This window comes from Suricata suricatta, chromosome 16 (genome assembly GCF_006229205.1).
Source record: "Suricata suricatta isolate VVHF042 chromosome 16, meerkat_22Aug2017_6uvM2_HiC, whole genome shotgun sequence".
Lineage (NCBI taxonomy): Eukaryota > Metazoa > Chordata > Mammalia > Carnivora > Herpestidae > Suricata > Suricata suricatta.
The window spans coordinates 21235118-21256985 of record NC_043715.1 but is presented as its reverse complement, the minus strand read 5'-3'; the positions used below and the strand labels follow the sequence as shown (position 1 = coordinate 21256985).

At 37.2% G+C, this 21868-nt stretch overlaps 1 pseudogene; it reads right to left on the bottom strand.

Moving 5' to 3' along the window:
- Window positions 1-1317: 1317 nt before the first annotated feature.
- The window catches only part of LOC115279717, a 127609-nt pseudogene continuing 107058 nt past the window's right edge, over window positions 1318-21868 (bottom strand).

Here is a 21868-nt window from a genome sequence, read left to right as displayed (position 1 = left end):
TGATGCATTTGTCTCTTACTCAACATAAATTAACATGAGCCGAAATGAATGATAGCTCAAGATCTTTCAGAGGCAAAGAGGAAAGAGATTAAAATGCTCTTTGACTAGACAAAGCTCTCTAACCAATTTATTTTTTCATGGACATAATCAAATATATTTGAGGGAGAGAAAAACACTGTGTTAAGCCATTATATTAATTAAAAGAATTCTACAGCTCTTGCTATGCTGATGCAAATTGTGACAGCCCCTGTTGAGGGTATATGGTTTACCACTGTTGCACCTTTGACTCTAAAAAATATACGCACACATGAGTGCAAGCATACAACAGACACACACAGCAGATTCAGAAATGTCTGCGGGCTAAAGCCCGTGCTCCATGGAACGGCTTGGGAAATGCTATGTTATAAAAAAGAAAGGGGAGAAAGTCCATTTTCATCTCATAAGAGAGCTGTTTTTTAATTAGAGAGATGAAAAATATTCCAAGAATATATCACTAAAGATGAAGTGTGATAAAAAGAACTATGGGCATTTATGGATCTTCAAGCAGTGGAAGTGTTTCTACCTTGAAGATGAGAGAAAAGATGGGAGCAAAAAGGAGAGGTTGTAAAGATAAAGGGAGATTACAGGATATAGTAAGAAAATAGCCAGAAGTTCATTTTTCAAAAGGAGTTCTCATTTGTGGATGGCTGAGCTCCCCTCTTCCCCAAGGCATAGGGCAGAACCCAGGGACACCCTCTGGTTGTCATGCTGGGGTCAGAATGGCCATGTTATTCCATCCAGTGGGAAAAGCACTGGGAAGCTGCCAAACACCCTGTAGTGCACAGAACAGCCCACTATCACCGCCATTACCACGAAAATGTATTTCACCCCAAGTGTCACCACTGCCACCATTAAGACATCTTGTTCTAGAGCATAACATTTGTGTTGGGTATGCTAGCCTCAAGAGTATGGGTAAGGCTAAATTAAATGCTTATTTATTTATTTTTATTTTTATTTTGTTTTTCAAGGACCACTTAATAACAAGGTAGAGAACATATACTTGTCTAACATGGTATTTTTAGGGCACTGAAGCTAAAGCAAAACATCCTGTTCATTAGGTGAAAATGGCCTGCTTAATGTGTGTACACTGCAGTGCAATTAAAAAATACTGTAATTATAATTTCAGAACATCAGAATTTGAGTGTCAGTGTCCTTTATCACATGGGAAAAGAAAATATTTTTGAAAATCATTTGAAATTTGGACAAAAATTCCATAGCTATATTCTTAGGATTACTCTGTAGTCTTCATGATACAGATGACACAAGGGAAGCTTCAATTCAACCTTTTAGAGAAGACATTCCAGCTCACATGATCTCATCAACCAGGAGAATGTTGGTGGTAATCACAGTGCAGCAGGAAGAAGCGGTTTCTTTACACAATAGCTATCCCATATGCCTACTTCAGCAGCTACCATTGGCTCACCTGTGTTCAAATCCACACCCACAAGTTGACCTGATTCTGAATGTTCTGCTTGAACTTTAACTAGTGTTTCCTAAAGGTCAAAAGCAGAATTCTGAGCAGGAACCTTGGGAATAATGAGCAATGCATCAGCATATGCTTGTACTCCAATTGAGCCCTGCCCTTTACACTGGGCTTATATTTAATCAAGGCTTTGGTCATTGCCACTTCCACTGCACCAGCCCCTGGAACTACACAGCCATCCTCAATAGCATTTTTAACAGCCCTCAAGTCGTCTCTTATGCATCTTTGATTTGAGTGAATGTGTGCTTATTTGGTCCTTTGACCAGTAATGTCACACAATGAGGGTTGTTACATTTCTCAAAAAGGTGAATTTCTCTTCTTCCAACTCTAGACAAGTCCTGCATGTCCCAATCTGGATTTAGGTCATCAAAGGAATTTAGAGCTACTCCACCACAAGCAAGGGTCAGCCTTTCCATATTTCTCCTTGTAGGTCTCTGCAGAGCCATATGCCTTCTTCTTCAAGAGCATCTAAGGAAAAGGGGTCAACTGTCTTTTGACTAATAACCACATTTCCTTTATCTGAATCACCACAGACTTTCTTTTCTAGTTCTATTATGTTTTTTAACTCTATCTTCAATTAATTTTCTTTCAGCTTTTACAAGCTTCTCTCTCTCTTCTGCACCCTTGTAAAAAAAGCCAGAATTCACTTCTGTTTTTCAATATTCTAATGACACATTGCACGTGAGGATGGATGCATCTTCTACTCTTTTTTCCATATATCAGGATGCCATGCCCCATTGTCCAAAACAAGACCTCTGATTAAGCTTGCATCAGTTTCAGATTTATGTTTCATCTCCATGATCTCAACCATGAAGACGTCAATAGGTTCATCTTGTTTTCTAATAGCCAAAACAGAATCCACCACAGCCTCTGTTAAGACATCAGCAAGTTCAGCATGCACTTTAGTACGTAAAGATGTTCTGGCCACATCTGTAAGTGTTTCTCTATCCATTTCTTTGCTCACTTTGACTTGTTCCAAAAACTGAAGTGCCTTTTCCATTGCAGCTTCAAATCCTTCTGTTACTATTCTGGGATGGAGACCTTCAGAAATGTCGAGATCCACCTGTTTCAGTAGTTCTCCAATGATTAGGACATTGGACTTGGTACCGTCACCAGTTACGTTCTCCTGGGCCATTGTTACTCTGGCTATTAAGGCTCTTGGGTGTTGAATTTACATTTCATGAAGCAGCACATTGCCGTCTTTAGTAAGCTTGATGTCTCCAGCACCAGAAACAAGCCCTTAGGGTCGCTGGGGTCCAGGGCGTGAGGGACCCCCATGCACGGGGGCAGCTTTGTTCTCCGCAGAAATGGCATTCATCCATTACGAGAGGAAATGGCTGGGGTAGGAACCAGGGTCGACAGGGGAGTATGCGGGTAAGTAGGGCCTTAGCTGAGGGCAGAGGCGTGGGGACGGCAGGCTCAAGGCCGAGGCCCTCGCTGCCAAACTGGCGACAGAGCAAGGTGTGTGGTGACGGCCTGACCCTCCTCTTATTTATTTATTTTTAAATGTTTGTTTATTTATTTTGAAAGAGGGGGGGGGAGGCAATGAGAGAAGGAGAAGGAGAATCCCAAGCAAGCTCCATGCTCAGTGTGAAGCCCAGAATGGGGCTCCATCCCATAACCATGAGATCATGACCTGAGCTGAAGTTAAGAGTCAGTCGCTTAACAGATTGAGCCTCCTGGTCTCCCAAAGTTACATGAAATATTTAGATTCCAAAATAAAACTAGTCTTTCAGTTGGCAAAGGGAACCAGGAAATTTTTCCTATAGGCAAGATATTTACAATTAGGTCTAAACTACCTAACTTATACATAGGTGGAAACAGGGGTAGAAGTAAAAGAGAAAACAACATAGTGGGGATACAGCTAAGGTGAGAGGTGGTGAGGCAGTCGTAAGCATGAAAAATAACCGGAATCAACAATCTTATTATCCTTACCAAACCATACGGAATATTTGGGTGTACAGCTTCCCAGAATTCTGAAAATAACATATGAGAGTATGCCATTTCATAGAATCATATGATAGTGTTTATGATGAATTTAATATTCAAGGAATTTACTATTTGTACTTGTTTCTAAATCTACAATAAATGCTTGTACAGCTAAAAATTAATGTATATATAAAAGCTTATATATATATGAGCATATGTACATATACTCAGATATATAGATATACAACTCAAGATACTCACTCTACAAGTATATTATAAGCTTAAACAGTTAATTTCACTCAGTAGGTCAGTGTAAGAGGCTCCCATAGCTCATCAGGGGCCTCCATAATTCCTTGGGACTGTCTATTGGCTTGCAGTTTCTCTCACTCTTGGGAACATAACTAACTTTGTGTCCTTAATTTGGCCACAAGAACTGCATGATAGCATCCTGCCCACAAGATGGCAGTGGCCAGACAGTGTTTTGATGATAGAGGTTATTGGGGTCTAGGTTTAAAACAAAACCAAACCAAAAAACCTTGTTTGGTGATTCAATGTGTGTCTATCAGAAGAGGATAAGGGGATTTGAGAAGCAGACAGCGAGGGGAAAGAGCATTAGTGGCACAATTTCTTTACATATAAGAAACTCAGAAAGAGCTGTTTCTCTGCATGCTACAAACCTGCTCCTCTTTGTATCAAAGTGAAAATATTTTCACATAATTGCAGCACTATCTTTAATATCTGTGCATCCCTTAGCAAAGCCTTGTCCTTACAGGACAATCCCCATCACCCTCTCTTCTCATGTATAAATATTTGAAAGTGGTATTTTTATTTGTGTTTTGTTTTCCACTTTTCTGGCAAGAATGTTCCAACTTTATTTTAAAACTATATACACTGTATGCATTACTTTGCTGCAAACCTATAAATAATTGTATTCATCTACAGTACAGGTCGGTGGCGATGACTATTTGGCCAACAGATGGATAAGTATTGACATCAAAATTCTCTTCTTTTATTTGAGCCATATGATACATCACAAATTTTTGTATTTATCGTGCCTTTGCCTATGTGTCAGCCATCCACACTACCATCCTCATTTAGCCTGAAAGAAATCCAAACTGCTCCCTGTCCTTACTCTCCTCAAATGTGCTAACAGATTGTTTTGCTATTAGCTAAAGTTATCAAAATAGCTGTTAAACATGAGTAGCATGTGATAAAGTATAAAATGTTTTTATAGGATGGAAAAATACATGAAAAGAGAAAGCAAGCATTATGGTGGGGTGGTGACCATAAATAAAGGAACAAATCGATGTTAAAAAACTCAGAACTATTTAAAGTTCATAACTGATATAAATAAAACTCTGTGTGCATTATCGAGGGCTTGAAAGCATGGAGATTTATATAGAAGCTCTATTGCCTCTCAAAACCTGTTCTCAGGACAGAATATGTCATGGGAAAGGAAGTATTATTTTGTTTTTGTTATAAAGACATTTTGGATTTCCTCTTTGAGTTGGGATGTTTAATTCCATTAGTAAGTCTTTCTTTTCTTTCTCTCTTTCTTTTTCTCTTTCTTTCCTTCCTTCCGTCTTTCTTTTTCTTTCCTTCCTTCCTTTTCTTTTACTCTTTCTTTCCTTTCTTTTTCTCTTTCTTTCTTTCCTCCCTTCCTTTCTTTTTTTTCTTTTTCTCTGTCTGTCTGTCTTTCTTTCCTTCCTTCTCTTCCTTCTTTCCCTTTCTTCCTTCCTTCCTTCCTTTCTCTCTCTCTCTTTCTTTCTCTCTCTCTCCCTGCTCTTTGCCTTCTCTGTGTGTGTATTTAAAGAGAATGCGATGGTGGAGCTGCTCAAGCCTCTGTGACAACATGAACAAAGTCTTTAAAACCATGTCCAGCTTTGCTTTTCCCCCACAAAACAAAATAACAGTAAGTGTTTGGAGCTTAAGAAGGAAGAAATACTATAGATCGAGATTGGAGGAGTAGATCAGAAAAGGTCATTAGCTTTTGAAAACAACAGAGGACAACATCAGTCCTGTACCTTCAGCCAAAGCCTGCAAACTATCAGCACCATTCACAGGGCAGACTGGCTTCCAGGGGATTAAAGATGAAAGGATTTAGGGAGTCTGATGTTTTCCTGGAGAGCAGGCGGGGCAGTGGAGGCTTTCAGGGTGAAGATGTATCCATGTCTTTTGGAAATTAACAAGAAATGTTTCAATCATTAATTTCTTTCTTGTGTATGAGGAAGATAGCTTTGGAGTCTGGACAACTAGCAAAAAGAAAAACAGAGAAGAGAAAGGGGAGAAAAAGGTGGGGGAGACAAAACTGACACAAAAGTAAAGAGAACCCACATATCGTGTACAAATGGTCAGTGTTGTACGCTGATTGCCCATAGCCACAAGCAGGCAAGTCTGGCCATATGTGTTGAGAAGGCCGGCAGGGGCTCTCCAAGTGGAAAACTTCCATTGGTTAGGCTTCTCCAGAAAGCTTTGAGAGCATAACTGTGGTGTGTGTTTCTGTGACACGGGGCTCTCTGTAGAGTCTCTGACGCTGTCCTTCCCTTAATACCTTCATGTTACTTAAGCTGCCGTGTTCTTTCAGGATTTGGTGACTGATTTATTACAGCCCCTTTTCTCATAAGATCATCTGCTGTGGACCCTCCTGCTCATGGGGGCCTGTTGCATTAAACGTCTTCAGTTGAGCCTGCAGAAAATAACCAACTTAGCTAGAAATGGGACTCCTCACTTCTTGTGTGTGAATATTCCCTAGATTTTTTTCAAACTCAACTGTCAAGCAATTTTCATATACCTAAATATACCCATCTAGTGGGCTACGTTTGGCAACTCTGGAAGTATAATGAAATCAATGGCGTAGACATTCCATATCTCATTTTGTTACAACTTTCTCAGGAAAGAGGCATCCACTTACCCAGGGAATCAAATATAAAGTAGAAGTCACCAACGATAGTGTAGTGTGGTTCATAGCCTAATTGAGAGCAACAGAAAAGACCAAGGCACAAGTTGAGGCTCTGGTATGCCAGCAGATACAGGAAATAAAGACCAAACAAATCCCATGCTTCTTCCTATATGTTAAATCACAGATTCCTGAAGTATGGAACATTTACCACCGGTATCAAATAAGATGATTTTATATTGTAAGAGTCGAGGCATTTTTTTTTAATGTGCTCTTTATATCTCTCTGTCAGTCCATCCCCTTACATCAGAAAGAAGGTCTTCATATCACATGACAGTTTTAAACATTTCCCTGTTATGTGCTATCTGGTAAGTTTAGTAAAGAAATAAACAAGCTTTATGGGGTGCCTGGGTGGCTCAGTTGGTTAAGCGTCGGGCTTCGGCTCAGGTCATGATCTCACAGTTCATGGGTTCAAGCCCCGCATCAGGCTCTGTGCTGACAGCTAGCTCAGAGCCTGGAGCCCGCTTCAGATTCTGTGTCTCCCTCTCTCTCTGCCCCTGCCATACTCATGTTGTCTCTCTGTCTCTCAAAAATAAATAAAAAACATTAAAAAAAGAAACCAAGCTTTAGACTCAAAATCTCAGACAAGCAATCGTATCTACCTAATATTTAATAATATTACCTGGGTTACATCATGTTTACTTCATTTTTTAATAGGGGTTCATTGTTTATCATTTGTCATAGCAGGATAAAATTTATTAAAAAATTTACTCAAGTATCAGTCAATATGAGGAAAATATTAAATAATTAACAGTACATCACACATGAATCTGGGAAGGTTTCTGAACAGCTGAGTATTGATTGTGATGCTGGGTCAGAGCAGCTGCTCTCCATTCTGACTTTGAACTAGAATCCCAAAGGGAACTTTGAATATATAGTTGGTAGGATACTATCCCAGACCATTTAAATTAGAATCTCCAGGGAGTTGAGCCCAGCAATTGATTTTCTTTTAAAGCCCTTCAAGGTTTTTTGTTGTTGTTGTTGTTGTTGTTGTTGTTTTATATGCAGACAGTTTTGAGAACCACTGGGTTGAAGATGGTAATTCTAAGGACTCAGGCGTATACGCCCCCCACCCTAGCGCAGTCACACAGAGCCTCCAACAAATAGATACCATGGAACAGTCACATAAGTGCTTTCATTTAAATTACAAGCTTTCTTTCTATAAGAACAACAAAGTGTAATTTGAAATAAACTATTCTCCCTCACACTGTAGATTCAAATGTCTGGGCTCCTGGACACATTCTACTGGGACCAAACTGAGGTTCAGCCATTAGCTTAATTCGTCACCTTAGGCAAGCCATTTGACTTCTCTGTACACCAATTTCCATTTTTATAAAATAAAGGGGAAAATGGTTTTTGACATGGATGGTCCCTAAAGACCCTTCCAGCTTCAAATCTTTATGGTTCTTTATTTTAAATGGAAATGACCAATTAGTGTTTCCTCCCTGGTTCTGCATTGGTGATATTAATTAAAGATAGAACCGTAGATGTGGTGTATGAGGTTTTACTTTATGTTTTTGTGTAGATTTTGAAAACTAATTTTTTCTCTCCCTGAGCTGACAGTTAGCCAGCAAGCAACCTTTACAAAGCCTCACTCAGAGCAAGGAAACCAGCCTGAGTATGCACAGACAGGACATGCTTGACCTAGTGATGAGGACTGTGTAAAATCACATTGATTTTCTTTTTTGACCTCCCTTTCCATTTAACCATTTGTCGATACTGGAGAAAGAAAGCTGCAGCATGTAATTTTTCAGCACCTGGAGAAAAGACCACTTTTCTAGGAGAAGGAAGTTGGAATACAATCTTCAGATGGGTTCTGAGCTGTAAGTAGAGTGACTTTTTCTGAGTTTTATGCTGAATATAAATCTGTGACATCAGATTAGTGCTCTGCATTCAGGTCTTCTTGAATGTTTGACTGGCCCTACTCTCCTTCTGTCTCTAAACTCCCATCTCTTTCTCCCGCTAACCCAACATCCAAATGTTTTTTCAAGACACTTTAGGGTTTACTTCTGCTATAATAGTTCCAAAACATCTTCATTCCTTGACAGGATTAAAGGGCCCTATCACCAGTGTATAGCAACACATACCTAACAATACCATAGTACTTACATGACTGTCTCATGATTATTGGGCTCATTTGCCTCACTCCTGAGATCTCAAGATCTTTAAGATCCTGGGCATGTTGTTATTTACTTTCTCTCTTCGGGGATTGACACATAGCAGAGGTTTGGAAAATGGCAAAAAACAGTGCTTATAACTATATTCCTTAGAGAAGAAAATGTCCTTAAATATCCTGAGCTCAAAAAATATGTTATTTATAGAATTGAAAGAATACGAATACATGATAATCACCTTATGATTCATTTTCAAGTCCATACTCGGTTCTTGAAGGTGAGATTTGAGATATTCTTTCCCTTAAACCCAGAGTGGGAAGCAATGGCCAAAAGGCGGCATATTATGGACCAACACAGATCAACTGGTTGTGCCTAGTTAGAGTATTGAATTGAAGGGGATTTTGAAAGTATATTAGTCCTTTCTTGAGTTTCTTGATCATTAGCAATATTAACCAGGACACTGTTAAGAAGATAGCCAATAAACAGGCTTTGCATTTGTAAGAGTTGACTATAAACAGGATTTAGATACCTGAGATGTTTGAATAGTAAATAGCTTGGGCTAGCATTTCAGAAGTCGACCAGCTACAGATAAGTTGCCATTTGGGCCAACTATGATTTATGTACAACAGTCTTCTGCTATTTGAACCAATATTCCCCAAATCTATTTTGCCATTATGTGGTGTGTGTGTGTGTGTGTGTGTGTGTGTGTGTGTGTGTGTGTGTGTGTTTCAGTTGAGGGTTAGAAGACAAGGCAAAGTATACCCTAGATAGATGACATGCTTGCAGCATGGTGTGACCTCTTAGGAAGCAAGTAAGATATTTTGATACAAACACAAATGTCAGCTACAGTCTCCTTTTCTACTTAAGGGTCAGTAAACTCCAGATTAAGATTCTCAGTGATATAGTAATTATCTCTTTGTCTATCTGTCTTTTTTTGGCATAGGAACTGTTCACGAGCAGAACTATAGGCCAATTCAAATCTGTCTCTCTATTATACATTCAGACTCTACAATACTTGTGTGTTTATGAGTATGTATGTGTGTATAAAATTAGGCATGTATATTATGATTTCCTGAATCCATGAACATGAATATGGAATATTATTTAAATTTCTATAACATAAAAAAAGTCTCTCTGTTACATATTTACTCTTAGATGGAACTTAAGTGATGAGTGTATTTCAGAGTTTTGGAAGTGATCTTTTCATTTTGAGCTGCACTTATTCTAATCCTCCATAAGTTTTTTTAGTTGTGATATTGACCTACCTTGGGCTAAAACAGTGTACAGGGCAGAAAAGCCTGGTTTGGCTTCATTTAGGAATGGAAAATGCAGAAGTACAGAAGGCATTGCAAGCTCTGGTTTTCAAAAATATATATTAATAAAGAGTAGATATTAAAGAAATATATGCACATACATGCATATATCATGAACATACATGCATATATTACATATAGATGATAGATCAATAAATGGAATTTTTTTAAACAGGCAGAACTCTCCTCCTCCCCTGCCTCCCTATAGAGAGTGTCCCCAACCTCACCTTGGTAGATACATATGGAAAGATTCACTAACCCTAAGTATATTGCTCAAATGGTGCTTAGAGGCTGACTGAACACACCCATGTGCCAAGCACCCAACCAAGAAAGGGAACATAATAAATTATTTCTGTTCATTAAACTTCAGCATTACCACTATCCTCAGTTCTAACAGTATACAATTTACTTATTTATGTATTTCTTATAAATATAATTACATAATATTGCTCATCTGCACCCAAGGTCTTTTATTTAGAATTACATTTATAAAATTCATTCATTTTGTTGCATGAGTTTAGTGGGTACAGTGATACCACCCTCTTCTAGAAAATCCCCTAAGAGCAAAAATCTTATTACCTCAACTGCTGGGAGTGATGCCAGCAGACAGCCCTCAGCTATCAGCTCCCTTTTATAATTGATTTAACTGAAGAAAGGAATCCCACCTAAGGACTTGGCCACTCTCCAAGATGGCCAATATCCAATGACTGATCCTTGTAGGGGTACATAAGGTTAGCACTCTAGCCCTAATTTCAGAAATCTCTGATGGACCATTCTTTCTTTAAACCTCTTTGCAGTGCTGGTCAAAGAATTTGTTGGGATTGGCTCAAATCTTGAGTTTCTTCCTCTCCAATCATGCTACTTTCCTCCAAGGCTAATATAAGCTGAACCTTTGGTACCAATCTATAAATATGGAATTGTCTTTTGTCCATCCTCATTGCTCTTGAATATTCCCTGTGTGCCTAAAATCTGATTTTTATGTTTATTCTGTTGATAGGTATATGAGTAAGTTTCCAATTTTGATAACTATAAATAGTGCTACTGTGAACATTCTAGTATATATGTTTAGGTAAACATATTAATTTTTTAAAATGTTTTATTTATTTTTGATACAGACAGAGACAGAGCATGAGAGGGGGAGGGGCAGAGAGAGAAGGAGACACAGAACCGGAAGCAGGCTCCAGGCTCTGAACTAGCTGTCAGCACAGAGCCCGATGCGGGGCTCGAACCCACGAACGTGAGATCTGACCTGAGCTGAAGTCGGAGGCTTAACCGACTGAGCCACCCAGGCGCCCCGAGGTAAACATATTCATGATATTTTTAGAAATGGCATTGCTGGGCCGCATCTGGGTGACTCAGTCAATTGAGCATCCAACTTCGGCTGAGGTCATGATCTCTTAGTCTCTGAGTTCAAGCCCCATGTCAGGCTCTGTGCTGACAGCTCGGAGCCTGGAGCTTGCTTCTGATTCTGTGTCTCCTTCTCTCTGACCCTCCCCTGCTCATCCTCTTTATCTCTCTCTCTCTCAAAAATAAACATTAAAAAATTAAAAAAAAAACAAATGGCATTGCTGGGCTTTTGATTCTGTATATTTCCAGTTCTTTAATAAATCTATATTAAATACTGGTATTATACTTTCAAATGATAGACTTTTCTCTACCCAAAAGAATAAGGAAGACACCTTTAAATCAGATATGAGTTGTATTAGGTTGAAAAATTATATATATATGTGTATATATATATGTATATATGTACTTACTATATAATATATGTAACAGTTATATGATTTACATACTTTTATATACCTCTCATGTGTTTATATGTTTATATATATATATATATATGTTTTTTATTTTTTTAAAGGAAAGGCTTTCCTAATGTACTTGAGAGAATATATATCCAGAGTGTAGGATGGGAAGGAAGGAATGTCTTTTAATTTGGAGATAAAAATGAGTCCCAGTTAGGGGAGAATGGGGTTAAAAAGACACAGATGTGTGGGGCTCAAGTTTAGAGTATATCCAAAAATATGATCTATCTCTTGAAACCTATGAGGAAAAGGAAGTGAAAGAAGGAAAATATAAAGGATGTTGAGTACCTAGGAACTTCTGTGACTTTAGGATGTCTCAAGCCACGGTGACGTACATGACACTTGACAAAGTGTTGGGAGGAACATCTTTGCATTATACATAATTCATAATGAGCATCTTGAAGTCGGAGAGTGGTGAAAATATATCCCTGTTATACACTCCATGAAAGGAGCACCGCATATTTACTAGTGTGATTAAACAAACAAGCAAGCAAACAACAGGAAATGAGAAAACTAAATCCTGCAAAAAAATTCTGTAGGCTCATGTTCTACATTATGTTGCCAATTTTAAAAATATATTTCTAGAGTTGAAGTACTAATTGTGTAATGGGAGTTAAATTGTGTTATACTTTTGTTTCACTATACCTGGCCTTCAGAATAGCAGAAAAAATAACATTGATCCTATCATTAAAATACCAGGTATCTGGTGTATTTTTCTAAGAATTAATTAAGATTAGTCTACACAATTACTTTTCTAAATATCATATGAATTCCCTTATGTGAAATTTAAGAAACAAAACAGATGAACATAGGGAGAGTGAAGGAAAAATAAGATAAAAACAGAGAGAAGAGAGGCAAACCATAAGAAACTCTTAAATACAGACACAAACTGAGGAGGGTTGCTAGAGGGATACTGGGTAAGGGGATGGGCTAAATGGGTGACGGACATTAAGGAAGGCTGGGTGTCATATGTAAGTGATGAACCCCTAGATTCTACTACTGAAACCATTATTATACTACTTATTAACTAATTGAATTTAAATAAAATTGTAAAAAATCCCATGCAGATTAATTTGTTCTACCAAAGACATGACTTGTACCTGCTATTGGGAGGTTAAGTTACTTAATAGTAACTTAATTGTCAGAGTCCACTTGACTTACATTCTTCTGTAATTAACTCTGTGCTCTCCTGGAGATCCTTGTGTTTTTGTTTGTTTGTTTTGCTTTAATAAAGCTTAAAGAAAAGAGAATAGATATTTTATCCTTTTAAATAAGAATGGAGCCCTAAAAGAAAAGTAATCATTAAACAAACACTGGCAATTCTGGTGTTTCAAATAAAATGTTGTATGGATATTCTAAAACAAAAATTTATGTTTGTTTATTTTTGTGCGTGTGTGCAAGAGAGAGAAAGAGAGGGGGTAGGGACATAGAGAGAGGGAGACAAAGAATCTGAAGCAGACTCTAGGCTCTGGGTTGTCAGCACAGAGCCTGACATGGGGTTTGAACCCATGAACCATGAGATCAGGACCTGAGCTGAAGTTGGATGCTTAAGGGACTGAGCCACTCAGACACCCCAAATGTTGTTATGTATTTTTAAGGTAAAAGGGTTCTAGATTCTTCCTACTTTGATTTTCCAGCATAAATGTTATAAGAATCAAGCAGGACCCATAAGTGTCATCTAGACAGTCAGTATGTGGAGGATTTGAGCAGGCATGCTAGAAAAAAAGAAGAGATTCTCTGTATCTATCCCTTACAAAGAACCTCTGGATTTATGTTAATGATGGAAAACAATATATTGTTAGATATGCACTGTCTTCTGTCTGCCCTTATAGGGGATAACTCTTTTTAATCCAGTCCATGCTAGATAACATTTAAGGATTTATGAAGATATATTTTTGGATATATAAATTCCTAATTCTGTCAGGGGTTAACTGTGCCTTCCAAAAGGTATTATGTTCCCAGGAACTCATATTGTGACTTTAAATACAGATAGAATCTTTATAGAGCTAATTAAGTTGAAATAAGATCAGTACAATGGGCCCGAATCTGACTGGTTTCTTTATAAAATGGAGTAATGTGGAGATAGACATACACGGAGAATGCCATATGACCATGAAGACAAGCCAAAGACAAAGTCCTGAAACAGCTTCTTTCCTCACAGCCCTCCAAAGGAATCAACCCTGCCAACACTTTGATTTCAAACTTCTGCCTTCAAACTGGGAGACACTAAATTTCTGTTGTACCCGATGTGTGGTACTTTGCCCTGGTAGCTCTAGTGCACTAATACACTATCTTATGCAAAAATTTTACCCCTCAGTCACAGATAATACTAATTTGTACATGTTTATTAAATGAATAAGTGAATATAAATGAACATATGAATGAATGGACTACTTTTTTTAAAAATGTATCATAAAGTTAATATATAAGGAGAACTAGAAAGCTTGAAATATTAGAAAGAATTTCTAAGAAAACATTAATATTTGGTGTTTTACTGAAATGAATGCATTATGTAAAAGAGGAGGGAAGATAATATTTGTTGACGTTAGAATACATTTTGTGGTACATTCTCACCTGTATAGATATATTTTTCAATTAATTTCAATGTCAACTATTCAAAGAAGGTATTATTATTCCCCTTTTATAGAACATGTAACAAAAGTTAGAGATGATGTAAAATATCACCAAGATCAAGTAAATGAAAAAGTCTGCATTGAATGAATAAAACAAAATAAATCAGAAGTCTGATCTAGCCCCAAATCTTTTTTTCCCCCTATCTTTCCAGCTTTCTTGGAGTAGAGGAGAACATATTTAAGTATAAGGATAGTTAAAAAGATAACTGGGATTTTAAAATGACAACGGTGGAAATCTCATAGAAAGCATCCAACAGAAAGTGGGCGGCTTGCTTTCACTATTTAAAAGGTAAACAAAGGGAGAAAGAAAACGTGATGAACATGCCATATCCTGTTGACTACACTGAGCCATTTCGTTAAGAAGAATCAGTGCTAGCTGTTCTTGAAAGTTCAACAGAACACAAAAAGGTCATTCTCATTTCTTCATGATGCATACCATAATCTATTCAGCTTTAAAAATTATTTTCAAGTAAAATTTTACATTCTAAGCCCAAGAATATCAGGCTTTATTTTAGAGGACCAGATTTCATATTCTGGTTCTAACATTTATTTAATACCATTATGATTCTGAGAATTTGCTTAACTGTTTCTTCATTTAACAAAATGTAAATGGGAGAGTCTTACTTGCCTAAAAGTTTTTGTTGATTCTATTTGAAAACATTGGAAAATACAACTGACTTTTAAAACACTTTGTGTAAAAGAGGAATTAAGCTTTTTGGAAACAGTGGATACCAAGACATTCTAGATGTATAACATGTAATGAAACATTGTTCGCTCTTCATATAGTTTGCTAAAGTCCCCTTGAAAAGTTTTGGCTATTCAACTTTGTGATCAGGAAAATAGATGAGAGATAGGTACATTTTTGGGAACTAGCAAAACTAATTTAAACCCTGGATATAATGTAGGTAGGATGAAGGTCCCAGATACTGAGGCAAACTGGAAAGAAATGATTGTTCAAATGACAATATTATCCACTCTTAATAAAACATCATAGACAAAGGCATCCTTGCATCTAGGAAGGAAAGGCTTTGGGGATCATAAATCTTCATGCATTAGGGGAAGAATGTATGAAAAAATGATGTTGTATAAATAAACCCATGTTTCCTGCAGTAAGCTAATTTGATAATACTGACCAAAAATTGAAACGCTGTAATGAATTGAGTTTTGAATCTTTTTAATATTTTAATATGTTAGAAGAACCACTCTCTAAAGGATTAAAAATGGACACAATATTCCACTTAAATTAGGTTATAGAGATACCTCAAAACAATCAAATAAAACACTGTGGGAATTATCTTTTGTCACATTTTTTAAAAGGTGAATATTAATTTGCCCCTTTTTGCTTTAATCTCATTTATGTTACTTAGCAATTTAGAAATGCCAGGAAGAAAAGGAACCATTATTGAAAATTGCAGTAGTCCCAATAATATGTCTGGCCCTGAGTATTGCATCATTTTGTTTATTTGTCTTTTGTATGTTTGTTTCTTCCCAGACTACTTATTTTGCCTAAGCACTACTTTATTTTGTGATTTACAGATAAGTATACATTTAATGATTTGAAAATCAAAGGAAAGAGTGTTCATTGAGTGAAAAAAAAACACATCAGAGAAGACATTTTAATGAAAACAAATAAATGAGCCTTTACAGACCAAGGGAGTGAGGTATGTGTGACACTTTTCTGAATTGCTTGATAAAACTAGTAGACTGTGAAAATGTGCAGTTTCAGTTTTGTTTCTTTGTTTTAAAATTCTATTTCATAGGGGAACCCTTTTGCACTGTATATAGGAATGCAGACTGCTGCAGCCACTCTGGAAAACAGTATGGAGGTTTCTCAAAAAATTGAAAATAGAGCTACCATACCAGCAATTGCACTACTAGGTATTTATCCATTGGATACAAGAGTGTTGATTCATTTGCACACCAATATTTGCAGCAGCGCTATCAACAATAAGCAAATCATGGAAAGCCCAGGTGTCCATCGACTGATGAATGGATAAAGAAGATGTGGGTTATATATACTTGGATATAGTTGGAATACTACTTGGAGATCAAAAAGAATGACATCCTGGCATTTGCAACAACGTGCCTGGAACTAGAATGTATTATGCTAAGTGAAATAAGTCAATCTGAGTAAGACAAATATCATATGATTTCCCTCATATGTGAACTTAAGAAGCAGAACGGATGAACATAAGGAAAGGGAAGTAGAAATAAGATAAAAACAGAGAGGGAGGCAAACGCTAAGGGACTTATTTGTAATCAGAGACCAAACTGAATGTTGCTGGAGGGGATTTGGATGGAGAGATGGCTAACTGGGTGATGCACATTAAGGAAGGCACTTGTGGCACTCCTGGGTGGCTCAGTTGGTTAAGTGTCCGACTTTGGCTCAGGTCATGATCTCACAGGATCATAGGTTTGAGCCCTGCATTGGGCTCTGTGCTGATAGCTCAGAGCCTGGAGCCTGCTTTGGATATGGTGTGTCTCCCTCTTTCTCTGCCCCTCTCCTGCTTGCACTCTGTCTCTCTCTCTTTCTCAATCTCTCTCTCCCTCTCAAAAATAAATAAACATTGAAAAAATGTTTAAAAAAGGAGGCACTTGTTGGAATGAACACTGGGAGTTATATGTAAGTGATAAATCACAAAATTCGATTCCTAAAATCATTATTACACTATATGTTAACTAACTTGGGTTTCAAAATAAATAAATAAAAACAAATAAATAACATGTATAAAGAAAAAACAAAAAAACCCCACAAAAACAATGGCAAAAAATACATAAAACTCTATTTCTATTATTGTATTTATTAAATACATAAATTTCTATTCTATGATTATTTTATTATTAATTTGGTGGCAGTGGTGGTAGTGGTATTGACAGAGGTAGTGTGAGGTTGATGCTTTCCTGTGCTCTTATAAAAGGTATCGGAGAGAACATTCCTTCTAACTAGATCTTTTGATATTTGAAGAACCTGCAGCTCAGGAAGGAAGGGACTATAAACAATTCTTTAGGTAAAAACAGGGCTAAGGTAGAATTCTGTGCTCTTCCCCTTCAGCAGAGAAAACATGTAGGTCCATCACAATTGCCAGTGGTGACTGACTGGTAGTGGCTGAATGGCATGCTATTCCAGAGAAGATTCTGTTATTATTGACTGGGCAAAGCAGGGAAATGCCATGACATATTAGCAATGTCTCCCATTTGTGCAGGAGAGGAGAAAGAGACCTATGTACTGTATTTTCATTACAAATGGTACGAGTTTGCATCTCTTTCTGGGGGAGAAATGCATTTACTCAAAGACTTTTTTAGCTGTTTGGCTAAATTATCTTCTACTAAGTTTTACATTTTCTCATTCTGATGTATATAGGCTGATAAAACATTTGTTAAGTCAGCTGATTATATTAATGCAAAAATAAAATTTATAGAATTCTCCTCTAAGCTAAGACTCAATATTAAGGTTTATTCGCTATTTGCTGTCTAGATTACAAATGCAGTAAAATAAGAATTTGCAAACTTTGAGAGTTTGGATTTTAGCTATTTAAACTTACAATTGAATATTATATCTGTCATAGCTACTCCATTACTTCTAATGGCTATTCCATTCAGAAGGGTTAAGGCAGGGACATTCTTGTCTATAACAGACATAGTAAGGAAATACCAAACTTCTGCTGGAGAACTAGACTCAGTATCTCCAATGTCCCTTTCAATTATAAGTTTCTGTGAGTTAAGGATATCTATCTGGGCGAAGAGACACTATTTGTAGGCTACTGGATTCCTAGGCAATAATTTCTCCCTAGATCAGTCATCGTCACTTGCTAAAGATTTATAAAATTTAATGCTTTGTTTCCTATAATTCCGTATATACTGTAGGCATCCCATATCAAAACAACAACTAATCCATCGCTTCTTTAAATAACTAATTATGTAGTGCCTATTATAGGAGTAGGTGCCCAATGGGATGCAATGGCGAAGAAAAGCAGATACCATCTTTGCTTTCAGGGAGCTTGCAATCTGTAGATTTAGAAAGGCTTTCATGACCAAAAAGAACAGTTACATATACATACAATGATGAATGTTGTTGGCGCCCTGCCTGGATCATCTTTACCAGCTGGTGTAATGATCTCTCCTTCCTCTCTATGCTTTTATTGTTCGTTAATAGCTACATATAGGTGTCTTCTCAGAGCAATGCTATTGGACATACTTGAGCCAATTAGCTTAAGATTCTAGCACAATACCTCCTGGCATACCTTGGTTACCAACTAAGGCTGATTGAAGGGGTGTTACAAAAAGGCTGCCTCTTGCAAGAAGGTAGGATTTACTCTGTGGTGGAATTTGTACTCCAGAACTTCAGAAGAAATTGATATTTGTCTATAACTGGGTCTGTGTTTTGTTCTTTGTTTTTCTTCTTTTTCCTTTTATATCCTATCCCCTCACTCTCGTCCTCCCCCACCCCCAAAAATACTTGAGCAAAACACCATACTTGCCTCAGGTTTCCCTTCTAGGGAACGACCTCTATGATAATGTCTAATTGCAATTTTGATAATGCATGAACTATATGTAGGTCTTCCTTTCAGGACATATCAGAGATGGAGTTTGACCTGGAAAATGCAAGGAAGGCTATAGGAACTGAAAATGTATCTGAGGGGTCCTGGGGTGGCTCAGTCAGTTAAGCATCTGACTCTTGATTTTGGCTCAGGTCGTGATCTCACTGTATGTGAGATCAAACCTCCACCTGGCTCTATGTTGACACCACAGAGCCTGCTGGGGATTCTCTTTCTCCCTCTCTCTCTGTTCCTCCCTTGCACTTGCTCTCTCTCTCTCTCTCTCTCAAAATAAATAAAAAAAGAGAAAGAAAATATATCTGCAACGAAAGGATGCTTAGGAACTATGCAGATAATGGGATGGGGAAGTTTCCCAGACAGAAATGTCTGTCATCCAACGGAGGGGGGAAAGCATCATGGAAAATCTGAGGAAGACACAGAGGGCTGGTGAGGTTGAATCACAGAGGATGATAAAAGGTGAGGTGATAGACAACAGAAAATGGTGGAGCAGATAAGGGATGGACTCTTTGGGCCACAGTAAAGAGTTTGAATTTTAGGTTAAATGTAATGAGAAGGCATTGAGATTTCAAAGTAGGATAACAGAGGGGCGCCTGGGTGGCTCAGTTGGTTAAGTGGCGGACTTAGGCTCAGGTCATGATCTCATGGTTCCTGTGTTCGAGCCCTGCATTGGGCTCTGTGCTGACAGCTCAGAGCCTGGAGCCTACTTCAGATTCTGTCTCCTTCTCTCTCTGCCCTTCCCCTGCTCATGCTCTGTTTCTCAAAAATAAATAAACATTAAATTTTTTAAAATTAAATGAAGTAGTATAACAGAATTGTATGGAATTAAAAGTATATTTAACAGTCTTAGCAACATTTCTCTAGATATGTTTTCTCAACAACAAAATAAAAATAAATTAATTTCAAAATAAAAAATAAAGTTAAATGGAAATAAAATTGTTTTAAAAAAGACCAGAGGAATTGAATTGATATTTTTTCCAAGAGAGACATCCAGATGGCCAATACACATGGAAAGAAGTTCAACATTACTCATCATCAAGGAAATATAAATCAAAACCACCATAAGATATCATGTTAGAATGGTTTTACTTGTCAGAATGGTTAGAATAAAAAGGACAAGAAATAACAAGTGTTGATGAGGATGTGGAGAAAAGGGAACCACCATGCACTGTTGGAGAGAATATAAATTGGTGTAGTCACTATGGAAAACAGTATAAAGGTTCTTCAAAAAATTAAAAGTAGAATTACCATGTAATCTTGTATTCCATTACTGGGAATTTGCCCAAAAAAGATGCAAACACTAATTTGAAAATAAATATGCATCTTTATGTTTATTGCAGCATTATTTACAACAGTCAAAATATGAAAGCAACTTAAGTGACCACTGTAAGGAATGGATAAAGAAGATCTGAGATTGATAGATGATAGATAAATAGGTAGATCACATTAGCAGCTATGAAAAAGAATGAGATCTTTTCATTTGTGACAACATGGATAGACCTTGAGGGTATTATGCCAAGTGAAATAAGTCAGATGGAGAAAAACAAATACCATATGATTTTATTAATATGTAAAATATAAAAACAAAACAACAACAAAACACAATCACACAACCAAACCAAAAAAAAAAAAAAGAACAAACAAACAAAGCAGAAACAGACCCATAGATAAAAAGAACAAACTGGTAGGTGCCAGAAGGGAGAGGGATGGGGATATGGGCAAAAAGGACTGAAGGAGAGCATGAGGTACACGTTTCTAGTAATGGAATGAATAAGTCAATAGGATGAAAGGTAAGGCATAGGGAATGTAGTCAACGATATTGTGATAGCACTCATTGTTTGGTAATGGATGGTAACCTTGCTTATGGTAAACACAGCATGGTATACAGTCTTATTGATTCACTACGTTGTGAGCCTTAAACTATAACACTGTGTCAACTATATTATTTTCGTTAAGTACATTTATCAAGGAGGGCCAAAGTGTAAAAAACCTAAGTATCCCTCCCTGGTTACTCTTTGATTTATCTGAGTCCATTTTCCCATAAGACATTGAACAGACATTCAACAGATACAACATTCAATCTAGTATAACCATCTGTTCATTAGGCCAACTTATTCATAGGAGAGAGATTTCTTTCTATGCTTAGTCTATCTTGGAGCTGTGCTATACATCCTTTCTCCCAGAAAAATCACACATATTGCCTAATATCCCCCTTCTATATTTACTCTCCAGAATAAAAATTAAACATTTTTCAAAACACTTGTTTTGGAATATTCTTGTTTCCAAAAAGTGTATAACAATCCAAAGAAGTGAGTGTCACTTGTCCATGAATTCTTGAGCAAATGACTGGAGAAAACTAACGTGAGGATAAAAGTTTCATTAAGAAATAGGTCATTTCACTATGACACAAATAGAATCTGGAAAGTAACATAGGTTATCTTAGTCATTATTAGATAAATTGATGACTTATGCAGAGGACAGTGTCATATTTTTCAATTATTTTATTATTAACTGCACATCTATAAATGAAGATCTATAAAAAAGAAAAGTCAGGAAGTCAATCACTGAATGATATTTAAAATGACTAATATTGCATACTCTTTCTTGCTTTGTCAAAAATTAATTGGCCATATATTTGTGGGCCCAGTTCTGGGTTCTCTATTCTATTCCATTGGTCTATGTGTCTGTTTTTGTGCCAACACCATACTGTCTTGATGATGACAGCTTTGTAGTAGAGGCTAAAGTCTGGAATTGTGATGCCTCCCGTTTTGGTTTTCTTCTTCAATATAACTTTGGCTATTCAGGGTCTTTTGTGCCTCTTTAGCAGGTGGTGCTGGGAGAACTGGACAGCAACATGCAGAAGAATGAAACTAGACCACTTTCTTACACCATACACAAAAATTAACTCAAAATGGCTGAAGGACCTGAATGTGAGACAGGAAACCATCAAAACCCTCGAGGAGAAAGTAGGAAAAAACCTCCTAGACCTCCACCACAGCAATTTCCTACTCGACACATCCCCAAAGGCAAGGGAAATGAAAGC